The 11,387-nt window shown below is 42.3% G+C and overlaps 1 pseudogene; it reads left to right on the forward strand.

Annotated features, from left to right (window-relative positions):
* Positions 1 to 502: 502 nt before the first annotated feature.
* On the forward strand, positions 503 to 10,695 carry LOC139559571 (uncharacterized; annotated as a pseudogene).
* The last annotated feature ends 692 nt before the right edge of the window (positions 10,696 to 11,387 follow it).

An 11,387-nucleotide genomic window follows, 5' to 3' on the forward strand; every position in this document is an offset into this window, starting at 1 on the left:
GCCATGTAGAACATCACAGAAACACAAGGTGAAAGGAAAGAACGTCCTGTGTTGTATGTTATCCTAGAGCTTCATTACCATGTCCCTCAGTTTTTCACCTTGTGTCCATGCCGACCTACCCTTCCTCATATTCGCCAGTGTATCTGTCCCTTAGTCTCCTCTCATTGGTCAAGCTAAGGCAAGAGGCTAGCAGACACAATAAAAGGGGAGGGGTTTGTTGTTAGAACAACCAAATGCAGGGAATGGAGTGAACAGCAAACAATTTCATTGAAAGGTAAGCACTGAACGCTTCATGTGAGGTAACTTTTTTCGTTTTAGTCAGTGCTCAGAAGGGGAGGAGGTGTCGCACAACACAGTCTGAGCTTCAGGCAGACCACCACCACCACGGCCCCATCCAGCAGCCTGGGCACTGAGGAGACCACCGAGGATACCATGACGGTCGCCTACTGACAGCACCACCAACACGAGCGACACCTACTCCATAAAATTCCACACAGATGCCATGGTGCCCCTTGGGGCCGGTCTGGGGAACTACACCCTGGACGACACCCAGTTCTTCACGTCTGTGAGTACTGTCCGCCTGAGAGGGGCCCCCCAGGGCCGGCAGGAGAGAGGGGACTTCCAGGTAGACTAAATAATATAAATTGTGTTGATTTCACTATAGATTGAATACAAGTATACATAGTACTGTAGTGACTAGTAACCATGACAGTAGGTTGCGTGTGGTGTTTTTGCAGTTATATTGTCTTCATGGTGTGTACTCCTAAATATCTCCTCATATCCCCAACCCCCTACCTTTGCTCTTCCCCGCCTTCTCCCAGTCTTTTTTCAGGTGTACCTGGAGTGAAGGGGGATGTTGGATTCATGAGACCTCCTGGATTAGATGGAATGGCTGGAGCTACTGGATTGGAATGAGATAAAGGTAAGCTTGCCAATTCTCATGTACAACTTTTAAAGCATGTAATCTGGGTTTATACATTTACAGTCCAAAGTGTGAGCTGCTGTGCTATCTGTTATCTCATTCCTGAATACGTCACTATCTGGTGCTGTTTTTTATCAAATCGCTAACTTTGATCTAAAATAGAGTATTCATGCTGGGGACTGATTGCTAACCTCATGTGGTGACACGTTTCAGATAACAATCCTTCTCTCTTATGATAGGTGAGAAAGGAGATCAAGGAAACATGGGGATGCCTGGTGCTCCGGGGCTACTTGGGAGACAAGGAGAGAAAGGTCTACTCCCGAACAAGAACGACAGCATCTTCACCGTCTTCCTGCTCTATGCCAACCCCAAGGCCTGACATACGACTTTGCCTGTGAACCCGGCTTGACCTCTGCATGAGCTTTATCTGACAACTTATGTTGACTGAATCGCCTCCAAACTCTTTTCACTACTTTTCGTGGAATATCTAATCAAAGGGAAGAGAGACTGCAGATTCTTTCAAATAACACTTTATTATAACATTTGCAAAAATGAAGCAAATCAACCATCACCAAGAATGGTTCAGAGTTGAAAGCTTAACAAACATAGCCAGGTCTCTGCTTTTATAGAGAAAATACAACCCCTTTCTGTATACGTGGCAGTCAGCAGATAGTGTGTAAAAGGTAATAGGTTTTCTGTGCGGACTTAACACAGCACAAGGTTGATAGCCTGAGGGCTCAACCGTCTAACTGCATTCACAACAGCAAAACACTATAATGTGCTCCTTTCTGCAAGGTTCCATACATGTGACCTTCTGTAGATAGTAAACCCACGCGATGTCACATGCTGCGGTCGCACCCAAGTGGACCTTATTTATACGCCCAGTCTTATGACTAAGTCCCACAAAGACACGTTTGTATCAGGTTAGAAAAAACACTAGCATATAACAAGAGACAATTCTTTAAAACAGTAAAACACGGGATAGCATACTTACTTTCTGACTTTATTGTCCCCATAGGGACATTTTGTTGCAGTGTCATGTACACGTTTAAAGTGGCGTTTAAATACAAAACAAAATTGACAATACAACTTTCATAACAGTTACATACAAATAAAACATTTTCTAAAAAAAGACTAGCCTGCTGGCCTTACTGAGTCGATAGGAACATTAGCCCAAGCTATTTAGGAGGGATATCACACCTGGCACAAATGATTGTCTAGTTCTGTTTTTCCTGCTGAGGGGTGCCCTATACCTGCGCCCAGAGGGTAGTAGTTCAAAGTCAGGGTACATGGGGTGGCTTGGGTCTAAAATGATTTTGTGAGCCTTGCAGAGGGCCCTGACCTTAAAGATCTCATCCAGGCCTGTCTGTTTGACTCCAAGTACCTTGCAGAGGGCCCTGACCTTAAAGATCTCATCCAGTCCTGTCTGTTTGACTCCAAGTACCTTGCTGAGGGCCCTGACATTAAAGATCTCATCCAGTCCTGTCTGTTTGACTCCAAGTACCTTGCAGAGGGCCCTGACATTAAAGATCTCATCCAGTCCTGTCTGTTTGACTCCAAGTACCTTGCAGAGGGCCCTGACATTAAAGATCTCATCCAGTCCTGTCTGTTTGACTCCAAGTACCTTGCTTGCTGTGGTGATAATCCTTCTCAGCATATTTCTCTGGCTGACAGTGGCATTGCCAAACCAACAAACAATACAACAAGTTAAAATACTCTCAATGAAAGATTTGTAAAACAGAGTCAGTATAGTACAGTCTACATTAAAAGATCCCAGCTTTTTGAGAAAGTACACTCTCTGGTGGCTCTTTTTGTAGATCAGGTCTGTACATTTACTCCACTGAAGCTTATTGTCCAAGAGGACACCGAGGTATTTGTATTCCTTTACTATCTCTATATTCTGACCTCTGATAGATGTTGCAGAGGTAGGTGTTGTTCACTTCCTGAAGTCTATGCACATCTCTTTGGTCTTGTTGGTATTGAGGACCAAGTGTGATTCCTCACACCACTCTACAAAGTCATCTAGGACCGGGCCATGATGTAGCATGACTAATCATGTAATTTTCCACAATATTTCCTCCCTATCAACTGTTGTGTCTTTGCTATCGTTAAATTGAAGACATAGTTTTTGTCATAGATTCCTATAATTAGGGATTACGCGATCACTTGAGTAATAACGTAACTAATTAACTATGAATTCGAGGGCACCAGGGAAAGTTATTAGATTACAAAGTTATAATTTCCCAATATAACCTTTCAGATATTTTCATATCTGATCAATGGTCTTCTAATTAATGATTTATTTACTCTACCTTACGTCAGTCTCATTCCAAACGTCGTAAATCGTTGATCTGCACGAACCCAGTCTTCACTATGAGTCATCCATACATCAATTGTCTTAAATCATTTATTTATTACTAACTAATTAATTCACAGAAATGCATAAACAAACAAACTTAAAATAGTTACATGAAATGGTGGGAGGAATATGCCCTAGTGGGCTAAACCGGCATGGCGGCTGTTAGACAAAGGGAAAGTTGCGTTCGACTAAGAATTCACTACAGAGTCCATAACTATAACAATTGACATGCTAATCCTTACACATGAACGCTCACTCATTCGGGAACAATTGCAATCAACATATATATAGTTACGTTCAGTGTGTGTGTCGCCTTGGTCGTTGGAGAGAAGTTCGTTTTGGTTGTGGATTGTTCAGAGTGTCATTCGTTATAGAATGGATGTTTCGGCGGTTGTCTTTCTTCGCGTTCAATGATACCGAATTCCTAGCTGCAGACTAGAAGTCAATATCAAAACTTGTTATTATTGGTATAAGAGTTTTACCACGTGGTATATTGACCTTCGTTCTCCCCATTGAGGATAAACATGGTCACAACCTTTGTCCTCTCGTGATTGAGAGAAACATGGTCTAAATTGGTAATTTCTTAAAGTTGGCTTTTATTCAGATAGCAGAGACGGGTGGTCCCATGGTCTCTGACCCAACTGGCTCAGGGGCGGTCCTTGGATTTAGTTCAAATACAACAGGGAGTTGTATTTTCCTTCATTAAACAGTTCAAAATCATATTACACAATTATACAAACAGTATCATACTCACTCATTCGTTTTATACAACACACAGATGTAAACCTCATATCTGAGGTTATTATATAAACAGCGGTATGGTAATGTGGTCCCACAGTCTCACATGAGTTTCCCACGTGGTGACAAATGGACCGGTTCATAGCTGGACTGTCCACCGATCTTTCCTACTTGTGCAGGAATATGAAATATGTTCGTACCTCAAGTTCTGTGAGGTGGAAGAGAATTCCTTTGTCCTGAAAGTTTACCCTCTGTCTTAATACTGTTTAGCCATGAGGAGATCCTCAGGAATTTACAACGTCTCTCTGTGATCACAGCATGGGTTGAAGGAGGAAAGGGGGAGGCAGGGAGAGGGGGATGGGGTTTGCTATACCCACGCAGGCAACGTCATGACACAACCTAATAGAAAATTACTGACAAGCATTTTCATAAAACAAGCATTAACATGAGGAAAAAGAGGGTAAAGGAAATACTTTCTTATACTTAGTACATTACATTGTAAATGACCTCCGTTGTCATTGAGTTTCAACCCTTCACATAGTACAATTCATTCTCAGAAGGGGGAAAGGAACATATGAATTTAAACATCAGTACATACTTTATCACCACACACAAGGCAATAACTTCGTTGAGACTGTCCATATTGCCACAGAGTTACCATGACGGTAGGGGTCAGAACCAGGAAGACTATCAAAAACAGAATAGCAAAAGGAGTACGGGAATAACACACTGGTTGACTTGACTAACATACAAGACAAACTGGCACAGAGAGACAGGAAACACATGGATAAATACACTGGGGAAAATAAGTGACACCTGGAGGGGGTGGAGTCAATCACAGGAACAGGTGAAACAGGGGAAACAGGTCAGGGCGTGACAGGCACACTCTTATGCAAACAGGGATCTTATGCAAACATTCTGTCATTGTATGTACTTAGCCTCCGGCTACAAATACATTTTGCACAATGAATCATTCTATCTAACCCATAACAACAGCGCCTCTTCAACCTCAGGAGGCAAAATAAATTTGGCTGAACACCAAAAAGCTTCACAAACTTTTACAGGTGCAAAATTGAGAGCATCCTGTCAGGCTGTATCCCCGCCTGGTACGGCAACTGCACCGACACAACCGCAAAGCTCTCCAGAGGGTGGTGCGGTCTGCCCAACGCATTACCGGTGGCAAACTTCCCACCCTCCTGGACACCTACAGAACCCGATGCCATAGGATGGCCAAAAAGATGTTCAAGGACATCAACCACCTGAGCCATTGCCTGCTCACCTCGCTATCATCCAGAAGGCGAGGCCAGTACAGGTGCATCAAAGCTGGGATCGAGAGACTGAAAAACAGCTTCTATCTCAAGGCCATCAGATTGCTAAACAGCCATCACTAGCACATCTGCCTGTAGACACAGATTAGGAATGACTGGCCACTTTTAGAAATGGATCACTAGCCACTTTAATAATGTTTCCGTATCTAGCATTACTCATCTTGTATGTATAAACTGCACACTACACTATTCTATGGTATCTTAGTCACTTTTAAATTGTATTTACATATTGCATCACCCATTTCATATGTATATACTGTATTGTATTCTATACTGCACCACTGACTGTTAAACAGTAATTTCCAGCACATCAGAGGCTGCTGCCTACAGACATAGATTAGGAATCACTGGCCACTTTAAGGAAATGAAACACCAGCCACTTTAATGTCTCCATATCTTGCATTACTCATCTCATATGTATAAACTGTACTCGGTGAAGTACTGTACACTATTCTACGGTATCTTAGTCACTTTAATTGTGTGTAAATATTGCACCACCCATCTCATATGTACAGTTGAAGTTGGAAGTTTACATACACTTAGGTTGGAGTCATTAAAACTTGTTTTTTCAACCATTCCACAAATTTCTTGTTAACAAACTATAGGTTTGCCAAGTCGGTTAGGACATCTACTTTGTGCATGACACAAGTCATTTTAACAACAATTGTTTACAGGCAGATTATTTCACTTATAATTCACTGTATCACAATTCCAGTAGGTCAGAAGTTTACATACACTAAGTTGACAGTGACTTTAAACAGCTTAGAAAATTCCAGAAAATTATGTCATGGCTTTAAAAGCTTCTGATAGGCTAATTGACATAATTTGAGTCAATTGGAGGTGTACCTGTGGATGTATTTCAAGGCCTACCTTCAGTCTCAGTGCCTCTTTGCTTGCCATCATGGGAAAATCCAAAGAAATCAGCCAAGACCTCAGAAAGAAAATTGTAGACCTCCACAAGTCTGGTTTATCATTGGGAGCAATTTCCAAATGCCTGAAGGTACCACGTTCATCTATACAAAAAATAGTACGCAAGTATACACACCATGGGACCACGCAGCTGCCATACCGCTCAGGAAGGAGACCCGTTCTGTCTCCTAGAGATGAACGTACTTTGGTGCGAAAAGTGCAAATCAATCCCAGAACAACAGCAAAGGACCTTGTGAAGATGCTGGAAGAAACGGGTACAAAAGTATCTATATCCACAGTAAAACGAGTCCTATATCAACATAACCTGAAAGGCCGCTAAGCGAAGGAAGAAGCCACTGCTCCAAAACCGCCATAAAAAAGCCAGACTACGGTTTGCAACTGCACATGGAGACAAAGATCGTACTTTTAGGAGAAATGTCATCTGGTCTGATGAAACAACAATAGAACTGTTTGGCCATAATGACCATCGTTATGTTTGGAGGAAAAAGGGGGAGGCTTGCAAGCCAAAGAACACCATCCCAACCGTGAAGCACGGGAGTGGCAGCATCTTGTTGTGGGGGTGCTTTGCTGCAGGAGGGACTGGTGCACTTCACAAAATAGATGGCATCATGAGGCGGGAAAATTATGTGGATATATTGAAGTTAAAGCTTGGTCGCAAATGGGTCTTCCAAATGGACAATGACCCCAAGCATACTTCCAAAGTTGTGGCAAAATGGCTTAAGGACAACAAAGTCAAGTTATTGGAATGGCCATTACAAAGCCCTGACCTCAATCTCATAGAATATTTGTGGGCAGAACTGAAAAGGCGTGTGCGAGCAAGGTGGCCTACAAACCTGACTCAGTTACACCAGCTCTGTCAGGAGGAATGGGCCAAAATTCACCCAACTTATTGTGGGAAGCTTGTGGAAGGCTACCTGAAACATTTGACCCAAGTTATACAATTTAAAGTCAATGATACCAAATACGAATTGAGTGTATGTAAACTTCTAAAACACTGGGAATGTGATGAAAGAAATAAAAGCTGAACTAAATAATTCTCTACTATTATTCTGACATTTCACATTCATTAAAATAAAGTGGTGATCCTAACTGACCTAAGACAGGGAATTTTTTACTAGGATTAAATGTCAGGAATTATGAAAAACTGTGTTGAAATGTATTTGGATAATGTATATAGTAAGCTTCTGACTTCAACTGTATATATATCGTATATCATCCCTCTCGCTGCTGTTGTGTTTAGGACCCTTCCCCTTTGAGGTGTTGCCAGCGTGGTGTGGTCGTCCTGATGCCTGACAGTATGGTCCTGATCCATCTCGTGTAGGGTATAATGTATTACTAACTCTGTGGTGTGTGTGGGGCTGTGTGCTCATGCACGTGTGTTTGTGGTAGCCATATAGAACATCATATCACAAAGGAAAATAATGTCCTGTGTCCTATGTTATCCTAGAGCTTCATTACCATATTCCTCAGGTTTTCAGCTTGTGTCCATGCCGACCCACCCTTCCTCATAATCCCCAGTATATTTGTCCCTTGGTCTCGTCTCATTGGTCAAGCTGAGGCAAGAGGCTAGCAGACACAATAAAAGGGGAGGGGTTTGTTGTTAGAATCACCAAATGCAGGGAATGGAGTGAACAACAAACCGTTTCATTTAAAGGTAAGTATGGGCTTCAGGCAGACCACCACAGCCCCATCCAGCAGCCTGGGCTTTGGGGAGACCACTGAGGATACCATGATAGACGCCTACTCCCTGTCGCACACTGACAGCACCACCAACGCGAGCAACACCTACTCCATATGGGAACTACACCCTTGACTACAGCCAATGCTTCACGTCTGCCAGTGCTGCCTGTCTGAGAAGGGCCCCAGGGGGAGAGGGGACCCGAGGGCCGGGAGGAGAGAAGGGACTTCCAGGTAGACTAAATAATATAAATTGTGTTTATTTCAGTATAGATTGACTAAAAGTATACATAGTACTGTAGTGGCTTGTGACCATGACTGTAGGTGGTGTGCTTGCAGTTATATTGTCTTCATGGTATGTTCTCATAAATATCTCCTCATATCCCCATCCCTCCGCTATTACCCTCCTTCTCCCTGTCTTCTTTCAGGTTTACCTGGAGAGAAGGGGGGTTGTTGGACTCATGGGAACTTGTGGACTGGATAGAATGGCTGGAGCAACTGGACTGGAAGGAGATAAAGGTAAGCTTGCCAATTCTCATATACAACTGTTAAAGGATGTAATCTGGGTTTATACATTTACAGTCCAAAGTGTGAGCTGCTATGCTATCTGTTATCTCATTCCTGAATACGTCACTATCTGGTGCTGTTTTTTTATCAAATCGCTAACTTTGATCTAAAATAGAATATTCATGCTTTGAGACTGATATCTATCCTCATATGTTGACATGTTTCAGATACCAATCCTTCTCTCTCTCTTATGATAGGTGAGAAAGGAGATCAAGGAAACATGGGGATGCCTGGTACTCTGGGGCTACTTGGGAGACAGGGAGAGAAAGGTCTACAATACTCCCTAGATTTCATCAGAGTAATGTGTAGTATCACTAGCATCATGGAGTAACAATACAGAGTAACATGACGAAATGCTAGTGATAGAAAATAGTAGTGTTCTTAGACTGAATGTAAACTGTTGTTTCACTATCAAAGAATTTCTTGCTACAGTAAGTAGTGGTGTAAAGTACTTAAGTAAAAATACTTTATGCTTAAGTAGTATCTGTACTTAACTATTAACATTTTTGACTACTTTTACTTCACTACCTTAAGAAAATATTGTACTTTTTACTCCATACATTTTCCTTGACACCCAAAAGTACTCGTTACATTTTGAATGCTTAGCAAGACAGCAAAACGGTCAAATTCACGTACTTATCAACAGAACATCCCCTGTCATCCCTTCAGCCTCTTATCTAGCGGACTTACTAAACACACGTTTTGTTTGTATCATGTTTGAAGGTAAGACCCAGGTGCAGACAATGCCAAAATAACAAAAGTTTATTAAATCGTTCACGGGCAGGCAAAGGTACAGGATGGCAGGCAGGACCAGAGTCAGGTCAGGCAGAGGTTGATAATCCAGAGTAGTGGGACGAAGGTACAGGACAGTAGGCAGGCAGGCAGAAAGGTCGAAAACTAGAAACCAGGCACTATAGACAGGCCAGGCGCAAGAGGAAAACCGCTGGTAGATATCAATGAACAAAACGAACTGGCAACAGACTAACAGTTCTCACAGGTATAAACACACAGGGGATAATGGGGAAGATGGGCGACACCTGGAGGTGGGTAGAGACCAACACAAAGACAGGTGAAACAGATCAGGGTGTGACAGTTTGTAAATGATGTCTAAATGTTGGACTGTGCCCCTGGCTATCCGTACATTTAAAAAAAGAAAGAAAATGGTGTCGTCTGGTTTGCTTAATCTAAGGAATTTGAAATGATTTATACTTTTGATACTGAAGTATATTTTAGCAGTTACATTTAGTTTTGATATTTAAGTACTTTTTAAAACAAATCAAATTCTACTCAAGTAGAATTTTGCATTTAACCTTTATTTGACTAGGCAAGTCAGTTAAGAAACAAATTCTTATTTACAATGACAGCCTAGGAACAGTGTCAACTTAACTGCCTCATTCAGGGGCAGAAGAACAGATTTTTCAGCTCAGGGATTCGATCCACCAACCTTTCGGTTACTGGCCCAACACTCTAACCACTAGGCTACCTGCCTTCCTATAGGCTCTGGCTTCAGTTTGGGCCTCTTTCCTAGCAAGTCCCATTCCCCTCCCGGCCTGCCTGTCGAGTTCAACAAGATCCTCTACAATGAGGAGGAAGACTAGGACCTGATGCTCAGCAAGTTCAACTGCACTCACACGGGGGTCTACGTGACCTCCTACCACATCACCCTACGCAACCAGCCCCTGCGTGCCACATTGGTGATTAACTGTGTGAAGAAGCGGTGGACGCTTGACTCCCTGTATGGCCAGGACATCAACCAGGCATCAAATTTGGCTCGGCTGCGTCTGGCAGCAGAGGACCAGGTGTGTCTGGAGACGCTGAGGGACTGGAACATAGTTTACTCCAGCAGCGAGGACTACAGTACCTTCACCGGCTTCAAGCTCTATGCCGACCCCATGGCCTGACCTACGACCTTGCCTGTGAACCCGGCTTGACCTCTGCATGACATTGACCTCTGCATGACAACTTATGCTGACTCTGAATCACCTCCAAACTCTTTTCACTACAATGATAAATCATCTCTGTCAATATAGCTACTGCTACTAACAATGTTCCTGCTTATTGCTATCAAAATAATCTGACTAAATGTTTGCTGTATTTGGATGGTGAAGGCTGTAACACTTTATGCAATGTTTACACTTTCTTACAATGCAATAAAACACTACTAATGCTTGAAATGAAAATTGCTTGAATTTTGTGAGTTTAGGTCTGAACCTATGTAGATTTACCACAACTGATCTTAGTCTATGGTTACCACCAAAAAATATCTGACTGAAACCTACATGTTATTTCCCCCACTAGAGGGCACTGGGACATCACAGTTATAAGAGGAGGGCTGAATGGGGATTTTATTAATTCTACAGTATCATGTAAAAATTATTTTTAAATACACTAAAATGGTGTTGATATTCATACAAATGTAGAGGGGAAACAAACACATACATGGTATAATTATTTGTGTTACACCATCCAATCACAGACATATATAACTAGAAATCAAAATAAAGCAGGTTGATACTCTGTTTATACTAGCACAAATCCACCTGGCTCATTAAAAAAACAAGGCCTAGAAAACATGATGTCACAAAGCAGCACTGTGATGTCACTGGCCCTCTTTTAGAAGCATGAATCTCCATGGAAACTACAAGTTCTACAGCATTCTAGAATACTGTTGCAATCACAGTGGTAGACAAAAACAGTTGATTTCTACCAGTTTTCTCTACTGTGAGACCTTTGAGAAGTAACGTTATGTTGACATAAAGATTGTCCAATCTTCACTCAGATTGATGGGGAGAATCCTGCCCCTGAAGAGTCAGTGAATCACCATCCCTTCCAATAACATCTTGCCAAGATGATCAGCTGGACAGCC

This window comes from Salvelinus alpinus, chromosome 30, assembly GCF_045679555.1.
Source record: "Salvelinus alpinus chromosome 30, SLU_Salpinus.1, whole genome shotgun sequence".
Classification (NCBI taxonomy): domain Eukaryota; kingdom Metazoa; phylum Chordata; class Actinopteri; order Salmoniformes; family Salmonidae; genus Salvelinus; species Salvelinus alpinus.